This window comes from Silene latifolia, chromosome 9, assembly GCF_048544455.1.
Source record: "Silene latifolia isolate original U9 population chromosome 9, ASM4854445v1, whole genome shotgun sequence".
Classification (NCBI taxonomy): domain Eukaryota; kingdom Viridiplantae; phylum Streptophyta; class Magnoliopsida; order Caryophyllales; family Caryophyllaceae; genus Silene; species Silene latifolia.
In genome coordinates, this window is record NC_133534.1 from 70289370 (window position 1) to 70315700 (window position 26331).

The following is a 26331-nucleotide window of genomic DNA, read 5'->3' on the forward strand; positions in this document are numbered from 1 at the left end:
AGTGCAAGACAAGAAGAAGTGAGACAATGATTTCGGGAGGAGAATAAGTTGGTTAAATAACTTGTAGAAGTAGTATAAGTCAACACAATTAGACAACCAAAGAAACTAAAACATACCCCTGCAGCATCAAGGGAGTTACTGACTATAGTCCATGGCCACGATAGCAACTTGCTCAAATAACGTCCACTGTGTTATTCCAACGTTATTCTACTGTTAACACGCCTTATATTATTGTTATTTTAATGTAACACTAAACAAGTTAATGATGGACCCTTCTTTTATCCTCTTTATATCAAGAAAAAAAACAATAAAATAACACCACAATAACATTAGAGTAACACCACAATAACAGTAGCTACCACACTTGAGAAACTTAGCAGTTGAGTAATACTACATTAACACTATTATTACTGTATTGTTACTCTAATGTTACCGTTATCTCATTGTTATGGTGGTGTTATTCCATTGTTATTCTATTATTACTCTATTGTTACTCTAATGTTATTGTTATCCCATTTTTATTCCATTGTTATTGTGTGTTATTCTATTGTTACTCTAATGTTACCGTATCCCATTGGTACTTTGGTGTTATTATTTTGTTATGGTATTGTTACTCTAATGTTATCATCATCTCATAGTTATTTTTTTTTTGGGAAAATGTAAGCATTTCTCATTAATATGAAAAAGTGTCCCAATACAAGCACATTACAAAGCATAATCTAACAATAGACTATCCTTTACACAACCTAACTTCTTCCAACCATTGTAAGACCTTATCATTTTTACATTTAAACTTAACCTGATAAATTCTTAGACAAACCTCCTGCTTAACAAACTTCACCAAATACTCAGGCCTGCTCACCATGCCTTCCAGCCTGCACTTGTTTCTCATTTGCCAGATATGGTAAGCCAAACAAGAGAGGATCAATGCAATAACCTGTTTCCTACTAGAAAACCTCTGCCTCCATTTAGGCCACCAATCCATCCAATCCTGCTCTGGTAGCCTAGTTTTGCACCAGGCAGAAACCAAGCCCAAACATTTATGATTATAGTCACACCGAAAAAACAAGTGATTATGATCCTCTGCCATAGCTCCACATAAATAACAACTGTTTTGCTGAGTGATATGCATCTTAACCAGACGATCCTGAGTCAACAGTCTATTGTGAGCTATCAGCCATAAACAAAAACCGTGCTTAGGGATAATGCATCTTGTCAACATCCACGGGTACCACCTAACCTGCTCAACATCAGGAACAAGCAGGGAGTAGCCCTTGCTGCTAGAGTAAGGAATACCTAAAGGATTCCCCCCATTGTCAAAAATAATCCCTTTGAGGATGTTCTTAACCTGACAGATCTTGCGCCATGACCAGCTAGAAGTGATACTAGGCTCAAAATCCATCCAGCTCTTCTGTTTTATATAAACAACATGCACCCACCTAACCCACAGAATATCAGCCTTTTTTGCAATCCACCACAAATACTTTCCCATCAAGGCAACATTCCAAGCATACTGTTGTTTAAGGCCTAGCCCCCCTTGTTTCCATGGTTTACAGATATTCTGCTATGATACAAGAGAAGGACTTTCCTTATTATCAGTGCCATGCCACAAAAAGGTCCTGCAAATGGCCTCAACATCTCATAGTTATTAACACTGGCGTTATTCCATTGTTCTTGTGGTGTTTTCTATTATTAGTCTATTATTACTCTTATGTAACCGTTATCCATTGTTACTGTGGTGTTATTCCATTATGTTATTCTTTTGTTATTGTATTGCTACTTTAATGTTATCAATATCTCATTGTTACTGTGGTGTTATTCCATTATTACATTGTTATTGTAATGTTATTCCATTGTTATTGTAATATTACCGACCTTGGTTCTTCTTTTTTCAATTCATTCAGCTCTTATCAATCAATTATTCAATTGTTTAAAGTGATGAGGCTATGAAATTATAAGGGAACAAGAAAGCTAGATTCAAGCAGAACTATTTCATGCTCTTGAGCTAATGCTGATTCGTTGGTATCTCGAGTCTCATCAAGATCTATTTCTACACCATGACTTCCTTTTTCAAGGAATTCCCTTTCCAAAAAGGTTGCAGTTCTAGCCACAAAAACTTTGTGTTCAGAAGGGTGATAAAAATAGTACCCCATAGTCTCCTTAGGATAACCAACAAACCTGCACTTGTCAGACGTTGCATCAAGCTTGTCTGACTGCAGTCGTTTAACATAAGCCGGACAACCCCATACCTTCAAATGTTTCAGGTTGGGCGTACGTCCTTTCCATATTTCATATGGAGTTTTAGCAACTGCCTTAGTGGGAACTTTATTCAGTAAATATGCAGCAGTTTCTAAAGCATATCCCCACAAGAAGATCGGAAGATCGGTGAACCCCATCATGGATCGTACCATATCTAATAAGGTTCAATTTCTCCTTTCAGAAACACCATTGTGCTGTGGCGTTCCTGGAGAAGTCCACTGTGACAAGATCCCATCTTGTCTCAAATAATCAACAAACTCATCACTGAGATACTCACCGCCACGGTCAGATCTCAATGCTTTGATGTTCTTACCAGTCTGTTTCTCAACTTCACTACGAAAACTTTTGAACATCTCAAAAGATTCTGACTTATGTCTCATTAGATATATAAATCCAAATCTTGACATATCGTCCGTGAAGGTGATAAAGTAAGAATATCCACCTTTAGCTTGAACTTTCATAGGTTCACATACATCACTGTGTATAAGTCCTAAAAGTTCACTGGCTCTCTCTCCAGTTCCATAAAAAGGAGATTTGGTCATATTTCCTTTGAGACAAGATTCACAAATTTCATATGATTGATAATCATACTGTCCAAGGCAACCAGCCTTATGTAATTTGTTTACTCTTTTCTCACCAATATGACCAAGCCTACAATGCCAAAGATAACTTTGATTTTCTTGATTATTTCTCTTCCGCTTTTGGCCAGAAATAGTCATGATAGGACAAGTTATCAATTCAGGTAAGATATACAGACCATGTTGTAAATAACAATGTACATATAATTCATTACCATGAAATACAGAACATTGATTATTATCAAAAGTTGTTCGAAAACCACACCTGTCTAAAGACGAAATGGAAATTACATTCGATACAAACTTAGGAACATAATAACAACTTTTTAACAACATTGTCTTGCCCGTAGGCATTACAAGAGAAATTTCTCCTACAACTATGGCAGCAACATGTGCTCCATTCCCAACTTGTAGGGTGACTTCTCCCTTCTTCAACCATCTACTGATCTTTAAACCCATGTTTCTTGCCCTTCAGAGTAGCTTTGTACTCCGGACAATCTCTCTTCCAATGACCTTTCTTTTTACAGAAGAAACATTCAGTATCCGCCTGGTCAAGCTGCACCTTCTTTCCCTTGGATTTGTTCACAACATCCTTGGGTGCAAGTCGATTTTTCTTAGACCGTTTCTAGCTTGCCTTTCCACTTACTCTTAGAAGAGCTCCCAACCAAGTTCACAGAACCAGATACATTCACCTTCCCAGATGTGATTTGTTTTTCAAAATCGATCAACAGATTGAGCAATTTATGAAGATCACAATCCATCTTGTTCATATTAAAATTAACAATGAACGGTGAATAAGTATCATTAAGAGATTGCAAGATAAAATCTTGCGATAACTCTTTACCAAGAGTGCATCCATGCTTCTCAAGCTGTTCTATCAGATCAATCATCTTTAGAACATGGAGACCCACTGGCTCCTTAGATTTCAGTTTAGACTCAAACAAGGACTTAGATAACTGGTACCTTGCAGTCCTACTCTGAGACCCATACATCTTCTTAAGATGTTCAATAATCTGTGGTGGATTCATGTCATTTTGTTGTCTCTGCAAATCAGCAGTCATGGAGGCCAAAATAATGCACTTTGTAGTAGTACTTTGCTCCAAGTACTTAGCATATGTATCTAATACATTTGCATCATCTTATCCCTCACGGGGTGCTACCTTAGCAGGCTTATAGATCACATCGATTAGCTTTTCATGCATCAGAACAATTCTCAGGTTGCGGTACCAATCATCAAAATTGTTACTGCCCAGCTTAACATCAAGTATGCCACACAGTGTTATAGCAGCCATTTTGAGAAATCTTATTCTGAAAGAAAACAATCCAAATAAGAACATAATCATACATCATTATGATATGGACTTCATCAAAATGATACATAAAAATTTTAAAACATGCATGAGCCCCCTGGTTGTCAGGTCGTTTCTCATCATAATTATAATTCATCTGATTTTATCTTATAAAATCATTTCAGGCTCTACACTACATAGTCCCCTGGTTGTCAGGTCGTACATATCAGTGTAGTTGAGTTTATCCACTATAGTGACAGAAAATTAATAAATGTCATACCCTCTGGGTTGTCTAGACTAAAAGTATAAGATTAGTTAACTTTTCTTCACCCCGTATCATCTGCAATAGACAATATTATTATATCTCCGAACTACAAGCCCCCTGGTTGTCAGGTCGCTTCTTGTAAACAAAATAAAATAATTTTATTGTCTACCAGAGTGGCAACCATTGACAAAATATCTAATATTTTATCAATTAAAACCCAATAATATTTAATTGGTCAAGTTTTTATGTCACTTAAACAATTTAAGTAACTCAAGTGCTTATATCGTATATAAACATTAACAATTATATCTAATATAATCGTCAATCAGATAGCTATAAATAGCCATCATATAACTCTTGCGGTTACATCTCATGTAACTTATTAATAACTAATCATGCCAATACATAGTATGTCATATATAACTAATGAAACTTCATTTACATGTGTCAACATTAAATTAAAGTTGCATACAAATCTATTATCAAAAGCTTAATGATTAAAGAAATTAATGGCCATGCAATTTTAATCAATGTTCCACGTAATATTATCACACTTGAACCTTGAAAAACAAAGCTCAATGATAATAGCAAGAACCATTCTCGCGTATAAACAAGATCGGTCAAACTTACAGACCCAAATTTATAATGCAAAATTGGCTCTGATACCAATTGAAGGGACCGCGGCACATTACATGTAGCAGCGGAAGACAGAAATGCGGTCCTTGTGAGATCTATTGCATTTAAATTTTTTGTAAAAACTGAGTAAAGGGACACATACTTTATGTGTATATAGTAAATTGGTTCAACCCCGAAAGTACGGAGTCTCTAGTGTATCCACACCGGTAAATAAACTAACGTTCTCAACCCTTGAGACAACCTCGGAATATAGAGATACACTTTTCTCACTTGTATGTATGAGAGTAGAAGGGAATGGAACTTCTTGTATTGTTATTATTTTTCAAAGGCAACATGCCTTGCTATTTATAGCCCAATTAAACGTGAGCAACAAGCTACGATTAGGTTAATTACAATCCTTATCATCATGAGTCATTAACTTAGCCATGAAGAGTATTTGATCACGCAAACATCATTTCATGTTTATCAAATGGCTTCATGTTTATCAAATGACAAGCCACGTTGCTTAATTATCTCTCGTCGGTCTCTCATACAAATGTCTTTCCGATATTAACTATATTTCCGTGTTAGCGGACAATATAAAAATATGTCATCTAGGTTATTTAATTTATTATCTCATAAGAAATTAAATTACCTTAAACGTTAAATATTAAACCGTAAGTGTGTGACCACATAGGTTCATCGCTAAACCGGTAATAATTAATCTCATTAATTATTAATCGAGGTTGGCGTCTAACAACACTCCCCGACGGCCGGATAACATGAATACCAATATTCACTGTACTTCATTGTACTCGAACCTGGTAAAGGATACTGTATTTATTTCCCTCCATCGTTCCAACTCCGGATCGTCCTAGGGTATGGTTTGACTGTCAAACCCCACGAGACGACCACTATGTTACATGTCAATCATTATCGGTCAAGAATGACTTTAAGAAACTCCTTTCTTAAAACATTCGTATGCCCTGGCCAAGGTCTTTATATGACCAATAAGATTAATGACAACATAGAGTTCAAACTCATTACCCTGAGTTGACGGATTCCATCTTGACTCACCATTAATTACATAGGTACTTAATTATAACCAATGACCATTCAACTAGCATTTTTACACACTAGGTGTCCGGTATCTAAGTATAATAAGTAGTCTATTAACTACAATGATGATCTCGGGTCAAAGGATAAAATATACAACTACTCCTTAAGGGAATTTCCATATTGACAGTGCATAGGTAATAATAACCATTTGGGAAATCTCACTGTTGGTCAGTTCAATAATCATATCTCCATATGCATTATCTATATTATAACTTAATGAATGAGATCCATCAATACTCATCCTATGAGTACCGTTATCAATATATTGGTCTATCCGGATTATCATAGTCGCATTCTGATAATCACACGACCAAGAACACTTTTAGACTAAACTTTATAATACTCGACTCTCATTATCATAATCTCCATTATGATGTCAAGTATACCAGTTTACTCAAGGACTTATCATCGTATTAACTAACACCTTAATGAGATAATAAGAAAATGCCATCTAATTATTAGTCTCCATTAATAATTACATTGTATGAAATATGTTCAAAATGTTACATAACTAATGATTGCTCTAGGGCACAATTCTAACATAGAGACCAAATTAGATTAGGTTCATTCGACTCAAAACTGCAACCCGAGTCCAACATTCGACCCACATGCAAAATCATAAATCTACAACACCACCATTTGAATAACGATATCCAACTCAAAATTGCAACTCGAGTCCAGAGGCCACGGAGAAACACCGCACGAGCCATCATTTTCCTTCAATCCTCAAGTCGAGCCAACCATTTGAATCACGAGAATCACCTTATCTTTGATACGGTATCATAACCCGAGTTTAATTCGGTCCAGAACAGCACCACCACAAGCACCAGACCACCAAAAATAGACACGACTTGTTCCTCGACCTTCATCTGTCGAATTGAGTTACAACTTCTGAGCATCATTCACCAGCAGCCTAGAACCGAGACACGTAGCGAACAATAACAGAGCAAAGATCATGAAATGATTTAACAAAAACATCATTTGCCGACTACAGCTTGAACATTCATGAAGACGAAAACTGAAAGATTGAATAAACAACAAGAATCAAATGTCATCGAACAGCTGAATAAAATTGACTGATGATGAAATAAAAAAAACAAACAAAAACCAAAACATAATCGTCGAACAATTGGATAAATTGATTAATAATGAAATTGAATGTCGATAAAAACAACATAAATAATGAAATTAATTCCAGAAACTATACATGTTAAGTGTCATCGAATTTATCATCCATAAATCAACAATTGAAAATATACAATAGTGAAAATCAAAACAATAAAAACGAAAAAAAGCGAAGAGAAGACTTACATTAAGACACAAGAACAGATATAAGATCCGAATATGCAAGAAAATGAAAGAAATTTGAAGAAATCCAAGTTTGATTGAACGCACAAATATTATCCTACAACTGGTTATATATTAGCATTGTACAACAGGCTAAAAGTTATTGAACTCTCACACAAAGTTGTTGAGCTATTTTACAAATTATTGAGCTATTTTACAAAGTATTGAGCTTAATAATTATTCTGAGCTCAATAACTTTGTATGATAGCTCGATAATTTTGTTAGTAGAGCTCGATAACTTTAAAACAAAGCTCGACTACATTAAATAAGTTGTATATACAACCAGTTGTATAATACATTAACTGGATTGAACGAAGGAGGGGAGATGGAAGAGAGATTGGGATAATAGAGAAAAATGATATGAGCACGACAATTAATTAGAGAACTGTTTCTAATTGCCTTTTTAATTTTGAGTTTTCTATTTTTTCAGTACGTAAGTGTGGGCCGTTGATCTTGGTTTAATTCAATGATCCAGATTTGTGAGTACAAATTCACCATAAGAAACAAAACTTACAAGATCTCAACTCTCTCTCCCTCTCTCTCTCTATCTCTCTCTCTCTCTCTATATATATATATATATATATAGAATTAGGATCACATGAGTCCACCCTATCTTTTTGAGTTCGTGAATCCATGATATAATATCACATGTTATATTAAATAATATCACAGCTTATAGTATCACACGTTATACTAAACAATATCACTGCTGGAAAAAAACTTTTTGAAAAAAAAAAATTGAAAAAAAAAATCATGATATTATTTTGTAATACAATATCACACGTTATGCTAAACAATATCACACGTTATACTAAACAATATCACAGCTTTCACGAAAAAAAATTGTTAAAAAAACTTCCGAAAAAAATAATTTCGTGATATTTTTTTCTAATACAATATCACAAGCTATGCTAAACAATATCACACGTTCTACTAAACATTATCACAGTTTACACGGAAAAAAAATTGTTAAAAAAAATTTTTGGAAATTTTTTTTTTCAAAAAAACAATTTTCGAAAAAAAAAAATCATCATGGCATTCTAAAATTTCTGACATGGCATTCTAAAATCTTCGTATGTCGTCAAGTTATGCTTACACATTCTTCTTAAGCTTTCCGCGTTTTGCCTTAACCTTCTCTGCCTTCCCACTAACACCGTTACTTTGGTTACTGACTGATTCCTCTTGGGCGCTACACATCTGAGACTTTAACTTCAAGCCTAATCCGAACTTTTTGGACACGTTACCCCAAGCGCTCGAGCCCTTTACTCGGCCCAGGTTTTCGATCTCCTGTCTCATGGTTGAGCACTCTTTCTCGAGCTCAGAGACTCGCATTCTCATGCTATCCATTCCTACCTTGAAGACCTGGTTCTCCCTTACAGCTGTAGCCCAACCACCTTCGTTTGACCCGCCCATATTGCCTCTCAGCTGTCTTAACCCGTCAAGATTCTCCGAGACCAAGAAGCAGCCGGCTATGGAGTTTCTCAGTTGGAGCTGTTCAAAGAACAAGACTTGGACTATTATTCTTAGAGGTAACCTCTCATTCTGGGCCGCGTGTGTGCAGGCTTCTAAAGAAAGCTTTTGGCAGTCCATTAGTCGGCAAGACAATTGTTTCTCTCTCGACTCCGATAACCAAGGGTGTGACTGCAGATAAAAAAAGATTAGTTATATACTCCGTGTGAAATTCTCCGTAAGAAAGAACTGAAACATGTAACGCAAGTCGTCTAGCAATTGATGTGCAACTAAACAACCGTGATAATAGCAATAATAATTATGGTGTACCATGTAACGGTCTAACAGACAGCCAATTGTAAAACAGGAGACTGCGGTGGCTCAATATGAACAACTCATATGCATTCCGTGGCTGTCTTACAACATTTGAACTACCATATAACCCTCGTTACTTATAATGAGGTACCCTCAAAACAGAAGGCCTATGGCGGCATCAGGAACTCAGGAGTTAGAAATAATGCAACCTTACTCCGGTAGTTCCTCAATCAAAACTCATCCACTCGACCACTCTATTCCACAGACAGGCATGATATGTTTTGGGAAATGTTCGATTATTTTTCAGGACAGGGGTACATTCTCACAATTACTCTATTTTGGTATTCAATGAGCAATTCCTTTGGCCAACAGCTCAAAAGGGTACCAGAAAGACGTCTTAAAAAAAAGGTTTCCTGATATTGTTTTGTATAGTGCGGGATATTGTTTTATGGACTCATGGACTCAAATATATAGGTGGACTCACCGGATCTTGCCTCTCTCTCTCTCTCTCTCTCTATATATATATATATATATATATAGAGAGAGAGAGAGAGAGAGAGAAGGGTTCTTATAAGGCCTTCATACCTTATAAGGCCCTAAGTCTTCATAAGAGCCCTTGGATGAAGGGATTGAAGGGATGAGATGAGGAGAGAGGGCGTGTTTTTTAGAGCAAAAAAAAAAAAGGAAAATGGTGATTGTGTGAGAGAGGGACCACTTTCACTGTTTATGTACTGCGTCCATATCAAATCCCGCGGACAATAACAATAAACAAAGCCTCCTATATCATTTTGCATGCTTCCCTCCTCTTTTCACCATTCAAAACATCTGAACAAGCAAAAACCCTAAAAAATCCTCAAAAAAACGATCGTAAATACTGTAAAATACAATATCAATCATCAAAAAAATAAGAGAAATTTCAGCGCACATGTAAAACTACATCAGTGATCATCATCAAATAACTTTGTTGAAGAGAAATTAAATTCTCAGTGTTCATCAGAGAAACAAGCAGGAAATGACAGTCAGTGTTTGTGAAATGGATCATATGCAGATTGAAGTTGCCGTCAATGGTGAGTTGTTTACTTTCTTATTTGTGTCTAGGTTATTATTGTATGTTGATGTTAATGGCAAAAAATGACAGGTTCTTATTTCATTTTGGTAGCTTGTTGTTGATGGCAAAAAATGATGGAAATTTAAAAGCTTGATAAAGTACGAATTATAACTTCAGTGGGTTTTAGTATAAATCTGACCCAAATATGTATAACTTCGATAATACAAAGTGTCAACATGCGTTCTATATTCATCGTGGGTTTTTGTAAAACTCTTTGACAATTTCTTGCAGATTCAAGTAACAGAGTAACTCAAACCCTAAATTGTGCGTAAAAACTCTTACTAAACAACCAATTTTGATATAGTTATTCATGTTATAGCTGAAGTTTATACATTCATTAAGTGAAGTTATAGGATGTGGATAATTGTACATTATATGCCTAGAGTTATACAGGCTGTGTCAAGAGTTATACATTGTATGATTAGAGTTATACAGACTGTGTATAGAGTTATCCATATATATGTACGAATTATACATTGTATGACTAGAGTTATACATTCGGAACTACAAATAATACACTCTACAATGTATAACTCTAGGCATATAATGTATAACTCTTAGCATATACAGACTGTGTTTGTAGTTATACATTATATCCATAGAGTTATACATTATATGCCTACAGTTATACATTTTATGCGAAGAGTTATACATTGTGTATGTAGAGTTATACATCGTATAACTAGAGTTATACTGATTTGTGCCTAGAGTTATACATTATATCCATAGAGTTATGCATTATAAACCTAGAGTTATACACAATGTATAACTCTATGAACACGATCATTGTGAGTTAAATTAATAGATATAGATAATGTATAACTCTAGTCATGCGATGTATAACTCTAGATACACATTGTATGACTAGAGTTATACAGACTGTTCATAGAGTCATACATTAAATGCATAGAGTTATACGAGCTGTGTCTAGAGTTATACATTTTATGATTAGAGTTATACAGGCTGTGTCTAGAGTTATACATTGTATGATTAGAATTATACACATTTTGTCTGGAGTTATACATTGTATGATTATAGTTATACACATTTTGGCTGGAGTTATACATTGTATGATTAGAGTTATACATTAAATGCCTGCAGTTATACATTCTGTGCCCAGAGTTATACATGTTATTTGCATGTGTTTTTCTCCGTCATTGTTTTTTCTGTAATTATTATTCGCTTAGTTTTTATGTGTTTGTTAGTAAAACAAATTAAATAAAATAAAACAAAGAAGATGATGGAGAGGATAGTAAAACAAACCCACATTTAACATACATGAACTTAATTAATAGATATAGATACATAAACTTAGTGCATTGCTAAAAATACAGTTCTTAGGTGTTCATATAGGGATGAATTCTCTTCTATGATATTCATCCTCTCCTCCTTTGCTATTTGGAGGTTTCGTTCCGCAGATGCAATATCTTCTAATAGCTGCATTATCTGTTGCTCTGACAAGCCATTTTCTTTGGCGTCCTTGAGTGCGATCTGAGCGTCCTCAAGGTAGGTCCTGTACCTCCTCTCAATGTCAAGCAACCGGCGTGTGAAACTCTTGTTGTACTCGGTCATAATGCATGTATAACGAATGACATCATTCATTGTTGTTGAAGGAAGTTTGGAGTTTATTATTAGGTTTTAACTATTTAGGGTTTTGAGTTTAGGGTGGAGATAGGGATATAATGAACTGGTTTTTTAGATAGTAGAATGAATTTATAATTAGTAATGTGTCCTTTGAGTTGTTTTTTAATTAATATGTTTGGGGTTTGATGCTTAAATTAATACGAATTTTGTTTAGGAAGTTGTGCCATATCCCTGCTTGAAATCTTATAACCCTTCGCATTCCATATATTGTGCTGTTTCATTAAATGTATAACTCTTAGAATACAAAGTATGCCTAGAGTTATGCATTATATACCTAGAGTTATACATTATTTGCTAAGAGTTATACATTGTGTAGAATGAGTTATACATCTTACGGTCTCGCCTAGAGTTATACATTGTGTAGCTAGAGTTATACATCGTATGACTAGAGTTATACATTGTGACTAGAGTTATACATTGAATGACTAGAATTATGAATACTGTGACTAGAGTTATACATTATTTGACTAGAGTTTTACATTCTGTGACCAGAGTTATACAGTGTGACTAGGGTTATACATTAAATGACTAGAGTTATACAAACTGTGACTAGAGTTATACATTGTATGACTAGAGTTATACAAACTGTGACTAGAGTTATACATTGTATGACTAGAGTTATACGTTATCTGACTACAGTTATACAATCTGTGCCCAGAGTTATAAATTGTATGACTAAAGTTATACATTATACACCCAAAGTTATACAGTCTGTGCCCAGAGTTATACCGTATGTGCATAGAGTTATACATTATATGCGTTGAGTTATGTATTTCTTAATCATTTCATGGATGATTGATTCTGCTCGGATGGTCGCAAAGGCGTGAAACCGAGTATTGTAAGCATTTGGCGTGGAGTTTACACCGTGTGTAGGGCAACAATTTTTGAAATCGACGAGGCGGTGACATTCTATAAAGTTTATGCATTGGCAACCGGGTTTGATGTTCGGAAGTACTCGACGAAAAAATGGCGTGACGGTGAAATCGAGTCAAAGTTCTTTGGTTTGCAACGAGAGAGGGATTCACATATGTCCCAAAAGGAGAGGCGTAATTAAAAAAAATGAGACCGGGATTAGGGAAGAAGGAATGCAATGGGGAAAAATAGCGTGAACCAGAGGAAATATACGATCAAGAGGGTAGGGTGTAAAGCACATGTCAAGCTATTTATGAAGAATGGATTACTAGTAATTGACCGATTCCACATGGGGCATAATCACGAGCTTGTATCGAGTGAGGATCGTCGATTTGAGAAGATGTCGCGGAACATAGAAGATTTTCACAAGTACTTGATAATGTACAACTCCAGGGTTAGTTTACTATTAAACAAACATCCACTAATTAAATGGCAAACTTCTAAAGTTATTCACCGAGATGATAAAGTTATGTAAACCTAAAAGTTATAAATAATAAGAAGTTAGAAGAATAGCTGAAAGGGTTATAGTTGAGGAATTCTTGGTTATTATTCAAAGATCGATAAGGATTTGTTGTCCACTGCGAGTTGAGGATAGGAGCAACAAGGACGTACAACATGTGTAAGGAGTTCGTAAACGGGTTCGAGAACATTGGTGCATCCTTAAATGATTTTAAGAACTTCCACCGAGATGTGAAGTGCTTCATCCATAAACGGGACGGTCAATTGTTCATTGACCGGTTCAAGAATATGGCACAAAATAGGCAGGGGTTTTATTTTGATTATGAAGTTGATAAGGATAATGACCTTGAGCGCAATATGGACGTGAACCGCTAGAAGGAACTACTCCGTTTTTGGAGATGCAGTGTCGTACGACCCAACGTACTCAACAAACAAGTACGATATGATTTTCACGCCATTCACTGGCATAGATCACCATAAGCGGTCAGTGACATTCTGTGGAGCATTGATTGTCCATGAAGACCATGAATCCTTCCAGTGGGTTTTCAACGAGGTTTCGAATGCTATGGGAGGAAAGGAACCCAAGTACATTATCACGGATCGTTGTCCGGGCATTATTAAGGCCGTACCCCTTGCTTTCAAGAGTGCACGCCACCGATTTTGCATGTGGCATATAATGAACAAGGTGCCATCAAAGGTCGGGGTGACAAGGGAGGATTATAAGGAGTTCATTCAAAAATTGAACAACATTATATGGGACGACAACATCGAAAGGACGACTTTGACGCTAGGTGGGCAGAAATAATGGAAGCGCATGGTCTTGTGAACGAAGACCGGTTTCTGAAGCGTACGATAAAAGGAGCCAATGGGTGATGGCACATTGCAGGGACTTGAACATGGGTGGTGTAATGAGGACAACCCAGAGATCAGAGAGCACTAATAGTTTTTTTAAGAAGTTCGAGCGAAGTCAGTGCACGTTAGTGGAGTTTTGGATGCGTTTTTAAAGCGCTATGGACCATCAACGGCATACGCAGAAGAGACTTGACCATGAAAACCGACACTCAACACCGGCAATGGGGACGCATTTACCCATAGAGGAATATGCGTCGGATGTTTATACCCGTGAGGTTTTCAAGGAATTCCAACTAGAGGTCATTTGCTCAATCGATACATGTAAGATTGTCGGCTATGCTGAAGTCGATGGAGTTGAAGTGACTGTCGTAAAGGATTCAATCAGACAGAAAAGTTTCAACGTAGAGTACAACCCAGGTAACAACATTTTGGCATCAACTTTATGTAGTAGTTGGCTGAAGTTGCTAGATATAGTGCCAAAGTTACATTGTCTGAACATAGAAGTTATACAATTGTTCAGTGAACTGCAGTTATCTGCTGTATAAAATCTGACAACAGTTTGAATAACTTAAGTTTTCTGAATGTATAACTTTTCTTATTATATGCATAACTCTACTTGCAGAATGTATAACTCTTGTTGCCATATGTATAACTCTACCTTCAGAATAACATTAGAAATTCAATTTTTCAATGAACTGTTGTCATTTGTAGTATAACTCTGATTACATTTTGAATAACTTTAGCTTTCAGAATGTATAACTCTTGTTGCCATATGTATAACTCTACTTTCAGAATAACATTAGAACTTATTCAATTTTTCACTGAACTGCAGCTATTTGTAGTATAACTCTGATTAGAGTTTGAATAACTGTAGCTTTCAGAATGTATAACTCTTGTTGCCATATGTATAACTCTGCGTGATAATGTTTAACTCTTATTATTATATGTATAAGACTACTAACTGCATAATTTTATTGGATTACAGGGACACAGGCTACACAGTGCAGCTGTATGATGTTTGAAAGGATGGGATTTCTGTGCCGACATATAGTCTGGATTTTGTCGGCTAACGGCATGAAGACAATTCCAGTTGATTACGTTTCTACAAGATGGAAAAAGGATGCATTGCAATTCAGATTATCAGAATGTGATGGTGTACAAATGGAAACAAATAGTAGCGCTGATGCAAAAGAAGTTGCGATGGTGAAGTTGTGGTCAGAAGTTCATTCAACCATTGGTTTACTTCGTGGCGCGAGTGAGACTGAAGTTGTGAACTTAAGCTCGTTAATTAGAGAGTTCAAGGAGAAACTTTTACCGTACAAGAAGGATTTAACAAAGCAACAGGAATTTGAGCAACTCCTTGGTTGCCCCGCCAGTGACGAGGTAACAATACTTCCACCAAAACAATCGAAAAACAAAGGCAGCGGTAAAAGAATGGTGTCAGCTAAGGCTAAAGCCATTGCCTTGGCTTCTAAGCCAAAGCGCATGTGTAATAACTGTAAACAAATGGCACACCACGATAAACGGAACTGCCCTAACCCATTCTCTGAGCATCCACCGTCTTCACCAGCATCTGAAGGAGTAGAAGAAGAAGAAGAGGAAGAGGAAGAAGAAGAAGAAGAAGAAGAAGACGAAGACGATGAAGAAGAAGAATAGAGAAACTTAACATGTTGTAGTAGTAGGCAGTAGAAAAATACCCCCGTCTCAACAAATTATTTACAATCTTTTTTTCTTTAAAAGGTAAAAAATCTGGTGAGACGGAGCGGGTATTTAATAGCTAGCTTTTGTCTATTTTGAAGGGGGATTGCACCTTCCAGATTGTATAACTTCAGTAATATGGTGTGTGAAATTTATGCACTAATGTTGTACAACTCTTTCACATTATTTTGATGACTTCTGTTCATGGCAACATATTCAATATTTAAAAGTGGCTTTAAGAAGGAATTATAATTTCAGTGGCTTTAAGTACAACTCTTACCCATATATGGATAAATGTACTTCACAGAGTGTATAACTCTTGTTCAAAATTTGTATAACTCTTGTTATTTTTTGCAAAACTCATAACTGTCTAATAAAATTTGCCTTTAAATAACTGCAGTCATATGTTGTATAACTCTTGTACACAGTTTGTATAACTCTTGATGTTTTTTGTATAACTCTTAGCTGTCTAATAAATGTTGTATAACTCCTGCACATAATTTGTATAACTTTACTTCACAGAGTGTATAACTCTAACACTTATCTGTAAAACTTGGATTTTAATTATGACTGACCAAGATGATATAGTAACAATCTATTCCAACAAGTTGTCTAATTTGTTAAGGAGTTTCTTGACCACATTCTAGAGTTGCAAAAAAAGAGAATACAGAATCAAAGGGATCCATTCTATTTTTTCGCAGGTTTTTTATCTCCTCTCCGCGCTGCTTTCCGTCTGTTTTCTACTACCTTCAGGATCTGTAATTTCTCGCCAATGAAACCATTGACCTTGGTCAGAACTCCTTCCCTGATGATGTTCATGTCAGCTAGGAGAAGCGTCGCTGCCAACTGGATCACCAAATATCGACGGTTCACCTTCCTCTCGAGATCAACGTGACCAAAACTGTCACCCTCGTACATTAACATGTGCATCATGCAGAACAAGCCAGACTCGGTGTCGTTTATCATTTGCGGATGCCAGGCAAACGGATCGACGGGCTGGGAACGACGGTATGTCTTTCGCTCTGCTCTTCGCATCGTCCCTAGCCTCCACGTAGTCGCTCATGAGGCTCGCCTGGCAGAGACAAGAACGTCAAAAAGTGAGATTTGTGAAAGCGGTGAGAACACTTTTTAGTTGAACATAATTACAATTTAATTCCACTTACAATAACGTGACATGCTTCGCATATCTCCGATTGCCGCGGACTTGAATAGTACTTACTGTCCAGGAGATCAATCGTCCTAGAATTAAAGTTGATACACACACATGCATAATGCGCTTCAATCTTAATGGGTACAAAGATTAAATCAGCCTTCAGGCTGAAATCTTTGCCACAGTCGGTTCGGAAGACGTCCCACGTATGGTACAACATCTCGGTGTCCGGTGTTTGTTGGACAGGGTTTCGTACAAGGCTCAAGATTATTTCCTGTTCAAGTAGCAGTATATGAATGAGGATACCAGTGGAGTTATAGGGGTTGTGCATTGGAGTTTCACAGTAACTCTTACGAATAATGAAGAATGCCTAAGTATATCTTTGGTTGTTAATAACTTCTCAAGACAAAATGTTTAACTCCAGGGAGGGTATGTATAACTTTATACTTACTTTCCACTGTGAAAGTTTTAAAGAGGGTATGTGCAACTCTTATAACATATTAAAGGATTGATTAGGACCATACCATATGACGGATACCGAAGAAAGACGAACGAAACATCGCGCAATCCTCTGCCTCCAATCGATTAAGCAACAAGGACCAACACTCAATAACTTTTTCATCCATTGGCGTCTCAGGGAGCATAGACAACATTTCCAACCTATTAATTGTTCCGTGCCGGCCGTAACTCACAAGTGGTTCACTGTAGTTCGATAAAGAAGGTGTTAATCGAGCTATGACGTATACTAAATGGGAAGGTAATCGCTATTAAAATGATCGCATAACTTCACTGATGAAACGTATAACTGCAGTTTAGGAATGAGTAACTCCATTAACGATATATATAACTTCAGTGATGATACATATAACTCCATGTATTACTCTAGGTATAACTCCAGTCCTCTAATGTATAACTCCAAACTATAAATTGTACAACTCTGAGCATATTATGTATAACTCTACGCAATAAAGGGTAGAATTCCAGTATGGAATTGTCTCTATATTGATAAAACTTAATATGATAAAACATTAGGGTTTTAGCACAGCTTACTCATTTGGAAATTTGTAGTCATCAAGGAAAACGTAATCAGCCACTTGTTTGCGATACACCGGGATATCCCTAGTTAATGCCTTGTTCATCTTCAGAATCTTGGCGACCACGGTAAGGTTGGCGTCTGGTTCTCCGCAATATTTGGTGCAACCAAGGCCATCGCCCTTACCCCGGGAGCGGCTATTAACAGCTGAGAGGGCCCGACTGGACGGCGTCCGGCCCAGGGCTACTTTGGAAGGTGGAGTCTGGAAGGTTGAACTGACCTTAGAGCAAGGTCGTTTAGCAGAACTGTTCAATCCGGCGTTTCCAACACCTCTCTTCCTTCCACTTGTGTTGCCGGCTGTCCTCTGTTTATCACGCACCTCCTCCAATTCACGGTCTTTAAGCTCCTTAAAAGCTGATACCCTGGATAACACTTCTTCCCTGTCCAAGTTAATGTCACTGAGGACAAGGGTTGCAGCAATTTCCGCTCGCATGAGGTCATTGCTTTCCTCAGTCCCTAGGGTACAATCGAATGGCTCTCCACGGTACAGCAACATATGAACCATGACGTACAGACCACAGTCATTGGCAGTATGTCCTGCTCCCTGCCAGTTGAATTTAATGTTGACAAAAGGGAACCCTTCAACTTTCTTGCCTTTGTCGAGCCCTTTGTAGGCCATATACTTTCCCATTGCATCAGCCTGGCGGAAGTTAGGCAAGGCGTTTAAAAGGGGAAGACGTATTAACAAAACAAATGGAGCTGATAATTAATCTAGTCACCAGTTTTATAAGTCTTACGATGAATACGCGCAATCCCTCCGTATGGTAATGTCAGAAGATCGTCCTCGTAAGAACGATTATCAAGGTACTCGATCTGCTCGGAGAGGAAATTTATGCAAATGCAAGAGTAATGATCTTTATCACCACTGCTTACCGGGACGAATACCTACAAACATGCACCAAAAATCTAAGAGTTTTGAAACATAAATAGCAGATTAGAGGCATACATATTGTGCGTAGTTGGAGTTATACAGTTGATCGGGTCCATTTGGTGTTCACAATTAAGCATATGTGGTCGTTGGTCAATGGTCGATACAAAACACAATTTATACTTCACAAACAACTCTACAATTAGTAAAGAGGCAAGTAAAGGTCGGATCCCAAGGGACGGGTATTGAAATGAGAATTCTATTGTAACTAGTAGTGTCTAAGGGGTGTCACAAATTGGGTTGATGTAGAAGGTTACTAAACTAGAATATCAATGAAAATAAACAAGCAAGATGAATAAAATAAGGGGTGTAAACAATTGATTAAAGGCACTAGGGTGTCATGGGTTCATAGGGGAATCATGGGATATGATCATACAAACATGTTCTCAAATTATAAGCAAGCAATTATTGTTGTGATGGATTGAGTTGGGTTATATCTTACAATCCTAGGAAAGTTTGGGTCCCGGAGCCGAATCGATTAGATTGTACAACACCTACAAGTCGACTTAATCTTTCCTACTCAACACATGCATGGTCTAACAAGACTCGAGTTGGGTTATGTCTTACAAGTCTCATTGAAAAGATAGAAGATGATAGTAAATGCAAGGATTCATAGGCTTGGCATTTCATCAAATATAACATGTGCATGTATTAAGATCAAAACAAGCAAGCAAATAAGATATGAAAGCATATTGATTTAAGCATGAATCATTCCCCATGTTGGTTTCCCCTAATCACCCATTAAACCCTAGCTAAGAGACTACTCACTCATTATCATATTGATCATGCTAGAAAGGTTGTCAATCATACTAACATAATGAAACATGATGAATAAATGAAAGTGATTAACAATAATTAAAAAGGGATTAAGAGATTATACCTACTAATGATTCCAATAATAAAGCAAGAATAATAGAAGTACTTGAATCCTAGATTGAGAGGTTGTCAATCTCCCAATAATAACCCAAATAATCTTCAATTACCCAAAATAAAGGATGAACAAGAGAGAGATTAAAGAACTAAAACTTGGATTAAAACTTGATTAATACTTGATTACAATATTAAAGAGAGATTTGATTGATATTAACTACACTAATTATTGATAAGAAGAACATGCTCCTCTAATTAGACTAATGGGGTATTTATAGTGAAAATTAGGGAGGATGCATTAGGGTTAACTAAGGGCTAAACTAGTAATTACACTTTTTAAGTTGAGCAAGGAGAATCCGGTATTTTCTGAGAGAAGGGCTTCTCTTTTCGTAGCTTGAAGAATGAAAAACGTGCTGTACTGAAATCCGTGCGGATTGGAGTCGGGACGGCCGGATCTGGGCTGAGGAATCCGAGCGGATTCAAGAGAGGGACGGCCGGATTGTGCTGGGGGAATCCGAGTGGATTCCAAGGTGGGACGCTCGGATTGGGCTGGACGGACGGGCGGATTTGGTACAATCCGTTCGGATTGTTGGTCAGCTTCAATTCTTCTTCTTTTCTTCCCTTTTCTTCATAAATTCCTTGGGGATTTCCTCGGGGACGCAAGGATTCTTTTCTCAACATTGCTCTTCTACTATGATATGTACAAAGGCCTTCTAGTCTTGTCTCTCCTTGATGCTTGGTCATTGAATACAATCAATTTAGCCTCGTTTTGCCATGAAAATGCAAGATTCTTACTCCTTTTCTACCAAGGGATCAAAATCTCAAAGAATATGCAAAACAAAGAACTAAAGATAAGAAATGACCCAAATAGGCACTAAAAAGCATGGAAACAATGGTAATTCGGGGGCTAAATATGCGCCAATTATGGTCACATCAAATATCCCCAAACCGAACCTTTGCTCGTCCCGAGTAAAGAGGTGACAAAGACTAGGATCAATACTAACCTAACCTAATAATAATAGCCGATATGAGACAATTAGCGGGTCTCACTCCGCCCCTTCAACTCACAACAAGACAACCATGAGGTAGGATGCCTTCTTGCAAGGCAAGGTGGGTCTTGCCAAAATGGCGACACATCCAAACATTAAGCACACAAAATCAAGTAATGGATGCATCTACAAAAGAATAGCCACTTTCCTCATCTAAGTGGCGGAAATTATCTACAAGGGAAGCAATTCAAGGGTACACAATCCTTCATAGATGCAATTTGTTCAAACTACTAAGCCTAGAAGGATACCAATAAATCACCTCCAAAATGTGTCAAGCTAGGGTACCTTTGTCCTCAATCGTTAAATGCTTTTGTCAAGAGTAGACTCCCTATGGTGTTAGAAACACTGGAGGATCGCGGAATTCCCCCTCTTGCCTAGACAAGAAGAAGGGTCGTCCCCTCTCTACCATGCACAAAAATGGATACGATGGATAAAGGGATCGATAGTATTTGAGTTTCATTTTGGGAGTTTGCTTTCATTTTTGTTTTTCCCCCCAATTTCATTTGGCATTTGACATTTTGAGAACACTTTCTTGCCATTTCTTTTGATTTTTGGCAATTCAATACTTGACAATTTTTTTGCATTTCTTTTTGAACATTTTCAAAGTCACCCCAATTAGTAACGAGGGTGCCTTGTATTTGAAGCTTGGGAGTTCTATTTTTGCTCCTCTTTTCATTTGATGCATTTTTGCAGACTTTCTTTCACTTTTCATTTCATTGAACTCAAATTGATTTCTTTTTGTGCCCATTCCCTTTGATGACAAAAATGTATAGTAGAACATGGATGAATGATGGAAGTATGCATGGTTTCAAGGGTCACCTTGGAATAAACGGTAGCCAAGGAGTTATCACACCACAAGGTACTCTTGACTAGGCCTTAATCCATGGGTCAAAGGATACTAGCATGACACATCCTAGGGTGTTTTACAAGTATTCTAACAAGCAAAGTCTTAAGAAGAAAAAGCATCTACTAGGGCCTATATACACTTGTCAAGCTTCCCAAATAGACGGTTTCGCAAAATTTTCTAACATGCAAACTACATGCCATGATGCAACTAGCATATAAACATCCTAATGCAAATGATTCTACCAACTAATATGCCATATAAACTAAATGCAAGTCCTAAGTTCACATTGTTTTTACCGCATCAATCAAAATAAAGCCACATAGTCATTAACATAAAGAGGAAAAAGGAGATTGGAAAGATCATACCACGCGGTCTTCAATATCCTCATGTCTCGGATGTGGCGTAGTCAATCAAAGTGAACAAGGATAAACAAACACAATATATACAAGACAATATATACAAAGGAAATGAACTTGTTTTTGGTTTTTCAATTTTTTTAATTTTTTTGATTTTTGAAATTTTTCAATTTTTATGGGTTTTTGAATAAAAGTTAAGTGTTAGAATTCCCATCCCCACACTAATATGGGCATTGTCCTCAATGGCCAAAATGATGGAAATTATGCAAAGATGATGCATGATTTCTATACTAAATGCAATTCTACACTAAGCTATACTACATGATGCATGGTTTTTGTTATGACGGAGAGGATAATTTAGATTACCTCCCGTTGTGTATGCATTAACTTCCCCAAACCAAATAAGACATTATTGCTAATGTCAAGGATGGGTATAGTTCATGCACACACTATGCTATGCATGAAACTAGATTGTCATTTTGGATTTTACAAATGGGAACAATAAAGAAAGAACACCTCAATGGAACCGAGGTGTGAGTCCTTTGATGTTGCTAGGACTAAACCAACAATGATCAAAATGAAATAAAATACAAAGAGATATAGACAAACCATGGGAGTGTAGGAGTCTCCAAGGCTAGTCTTCCATCATGCTATCATCATCATCACTTCCCTCATGAGAAGTGGTCACATTGCCACTTTCCTTGGCACTTTCTTTATCACTTTCTTCATTATCTTGTTCATCATCATCTTCACCATCTCTTTCTTCATCTCCACTTGCTTCTTCCTCAATATTATCATCAATCTCCTCATCATTTCCAACAACCTCATTGTCTTCCACCACGTCCCTAGATGCACCCGGAAATAAGGCTTCTCTATCCGCCCAACTAGGCAAAGGACAAGATGGATCAAGGAGTCCTTGCCTAGCTAGATGTAAGAGGGGAGGATATTGAGCCAAATATGCATTCTTCCGATCTTCATAAGCTTGCTTGTGCATGGCTTGCATAAGAAGAGTGACATAGTCTTTCCCAATTTCAACTCCTTCCGGTTTGAACTCTTCATACACAAAGGGGTAAGGCGGTATAACAATGGAAGAGGAGGGAGTTTCATGATCACCCTTTTGTTGTTGAATGATGTACTCGGCTTCTTCGGATAGGGGAAGTAAATAGTTGGTCCGGTGGACACTTAGACGACAAATCTTCGCGGGTAAAGTGAATGATCGAGCCTCACTAGTAAGCCACCCACACTTGGTGTCAAGGGGATTGTGAGCAACCCACTTGAACTTGTTAATTATGATAGACATATCAATAAGATGGCCACCTTCCTTTGCCTTGTACTTGCTATCCTTATTGAAATTAGGATCAAAGTGCTTGGCTAGGACCGTGACTAGGCCGCCATTAACAATAACGGTTGTACCCTTCTTCCCACTATCTACATGGAGCCATCTATCAACCAATAGCCTCAAAGAATTGTAAGGCTTGGTATGAATTCTTCCAATATTCAAAGCCGATTCAAGGAGAATAAAATCAAGTCTTGTGAAATGATTGGTGTCTTTCCTAGCAATTATGGTATTTCCCACAACTTTGTGCCATACTCTTATGCCCGGATGATGGACCAAAAGAGCACGACAAGCATGAAAATCATCAAATTTCTTCCCGGAGATTGCCTCCCAAAGAGGCTCGGGGTCATACTTCCCATATTGCTTATAATATTTCTCTTCATCGCTAAGACCCAAAATTTCACCCAATTCCGGAAAGGTAATGCGTCTACTAGTGTTAGCTAGACGAAACTCAAGATTTTCCCTATTCTCAACTTTGGTGACTTTTAAAGAACTTAAAAATTCCAAGACAAGGGAGGGGTATGTTACTTCCTTTGTTTCAAACAATTTCTTCAAACCCATGGCATTGAAAAAAGCTTTTGTTTGTTCAAGAACACCCAATTTCTCCAAAGCATCTTTACATATGAATTTGGTGGATTGAATTGATTTCAAAGCAAACTTAGCAAATGTCTTTCTATGGGTATCGGAAATAAAAGTTACCTCCGGATAATGCAAGAGTTGATCGATTACCGGAGTAGAAGGTGATGCTCCCATAGAAGTTTGTTGTTGTTGTTGTTGTTGCACTTCCAAGTTTGGTGTTGCTACCACCATTGCCAAAGCTTTCTTTGTTTGGAGAGCTTTTTGCCTTTGAGAGAGAGCCTTTGCCTTTGGTGCCTTTGTTGCCTTTGTTGCACCCTTTGTCCTTGCCATTGATGAACTAACCAAGAAAAGAATCAAAAATCTTCAATTTGTAGAATGCCCAAATCGATTTGAAGGTGAAAGGCTTTGCCTTTATGAAATCAAAAATCGACTCAAAGGTTGAAGAATTTGTTCTTGGTTTTGATTGTTATTGAAGATGGAGTGATTAATTTGTTGTTTGAAGGATGGTTTGATTTGATTTTGGTGGATTTTGTTGAGGGTTTTTGTTTTTGTGATGGAGAGGATGAGGGTTTTGATGTTGTGGGTAGTGTTTGTGAATGAATGAATGAATGAATGAAGGTGGGGTGGGTTATAAAGAAGTCGACAATTTCAGAACGCAGGGACAATCCGTGCGGATTGGACGCAATCCGTGCGGATTCTGCAGCTTCAAAATTTTCAAAATCCCGCCTAGAGACGGGCGGATTCTGGGGAATCCGCTCGGATTCTTTTTGAGGGACGGCGGATTTTGTGCAGGACGGACGGATTTCAGTCCAGAGATTTTTCTTTGTTTTCTTCAGCTGCAAGACGGGCGTCTTGTATAAAAGACGGACGGATTCTGTGAGACGGGCGTCTTTTCAGAAATCCGCTCGGATTTTTTAACAGTCAAGAATTCTCAATTTTCAGCTCAGCTCAGGACGGGCGTCTTCTCAGCAGGACGCTCGGATTTGCTGCAGACGGGCGGATTATCAGGAATCCGCTCGGATTCTGGTCCTTTGTACCCGGATTCACTTCATTCGTGCACACTGCATTTCCCTTTACCATTCTTCCATTCTTCTTCATTTCTTGTGTTCTTCATTGTGGGGGCACTACTAAGGCATGAATAGCCTAGGCAATTGCCATCCCTACACTAAGGTAAAGCACTACACATCAATTGAAATTGTTAGTCCCTCCCTCACTTCTCTCTTACATGACAATTATTTTGATCAAAGTAAATAAAATCCAAAAATGACAAAAATGCAATACAAGAATTGAAATGTAAGTTAGGGAGTTAGAAATATTTACAAGTGGTGGTTTAGGGAGGACTCCACCAAACTCTCATTCTTGATGAGATGTCAAGGGGGCATGTTCAAGGTGTTGTTGATGTTGCTCAACACCTTGAAAAAGTAATCAAAAGCTTGTTCATTGTTATGGTAGAGGTCCTCAATAGACCGTGCCCCTTGTTGTTGATCATGATCGATGGCATGCCCAATGTAGGGATTAAATATCCCTTCAAATTCGTCGTCCCAAAGACCACAAACTTCATTGAGTTGATCATTGAAAATCTCTTGCTTAGATGGAGACAACTCTCCCAATTTCTTCTCTTGGCCAATGAGGCCATCCTCTTCTTCCTTGGTTGATTTTGATGAGCTTTGCAAGCTCTCCTTGTCACAATTCACTTGCTCTTTGAATGGAGCATCTTCAATTTTCTTCCTCCATTGGAGTTCCGATTTCTTCCTTTCATCTTTCCGGCTATAATGATCAATCATGAAACATGGCTCATGCAAATGAGGAGCTCTCATGGTCTTGTCAAGATTAAAAGTTATGCTTTCATCTCCCACTTCTAGAGTGAGCTCTCCATGTTTTACATCAATCACCGCACCCGCGGTGTGTAGGAAAGGTCTTCCTAAGATGATTGGAATGTTGGAATCTTCCTCCATATCAACAATGACAAAGTCCACGGGATGAAAAACTTCCCAATTCGCACGGGGACATCTTCCCATATCCCTAATGGTGTCTTCGTCGATCTATCGGCCATTTGAAGAGTGATATTGGTGCATTTAAGCTCTCCCATTCCCAACCTTTTACTTACCGAGTATGGCATGACACTCACACTAGCCCCTAGATCACATAAGGCTTTGTTGATCGTTGTGTCGCCAATGGTACACGGTATTGAGAAGCTTCCCGGATCCTTTAACT

The 26331-nt window shown here is 37.5% G+C and overlaps 1 long non-coding RNA gene across 1 annotated transcript; it reads right to left on the reverse strand.

The window, feature by feature from the left end:
- Positions 1-3018: 3018 nt before the first annotated feature.
- Positions 3019-5334, reverse strand: LOC141598150 (uncharacterized). The gene is made up of 2 exons (XR_012523274.1): positions 5026-5334; positions 3019-4145 (listed from the first exon to the last, which is right to left on the reverse strand). It is a non-coding gene; the product is annotated as an uncharacterized LOC141598150 (long non-coding RNA).
- Positions 5335-26331: the final 20997 nt, after the last annotated feature.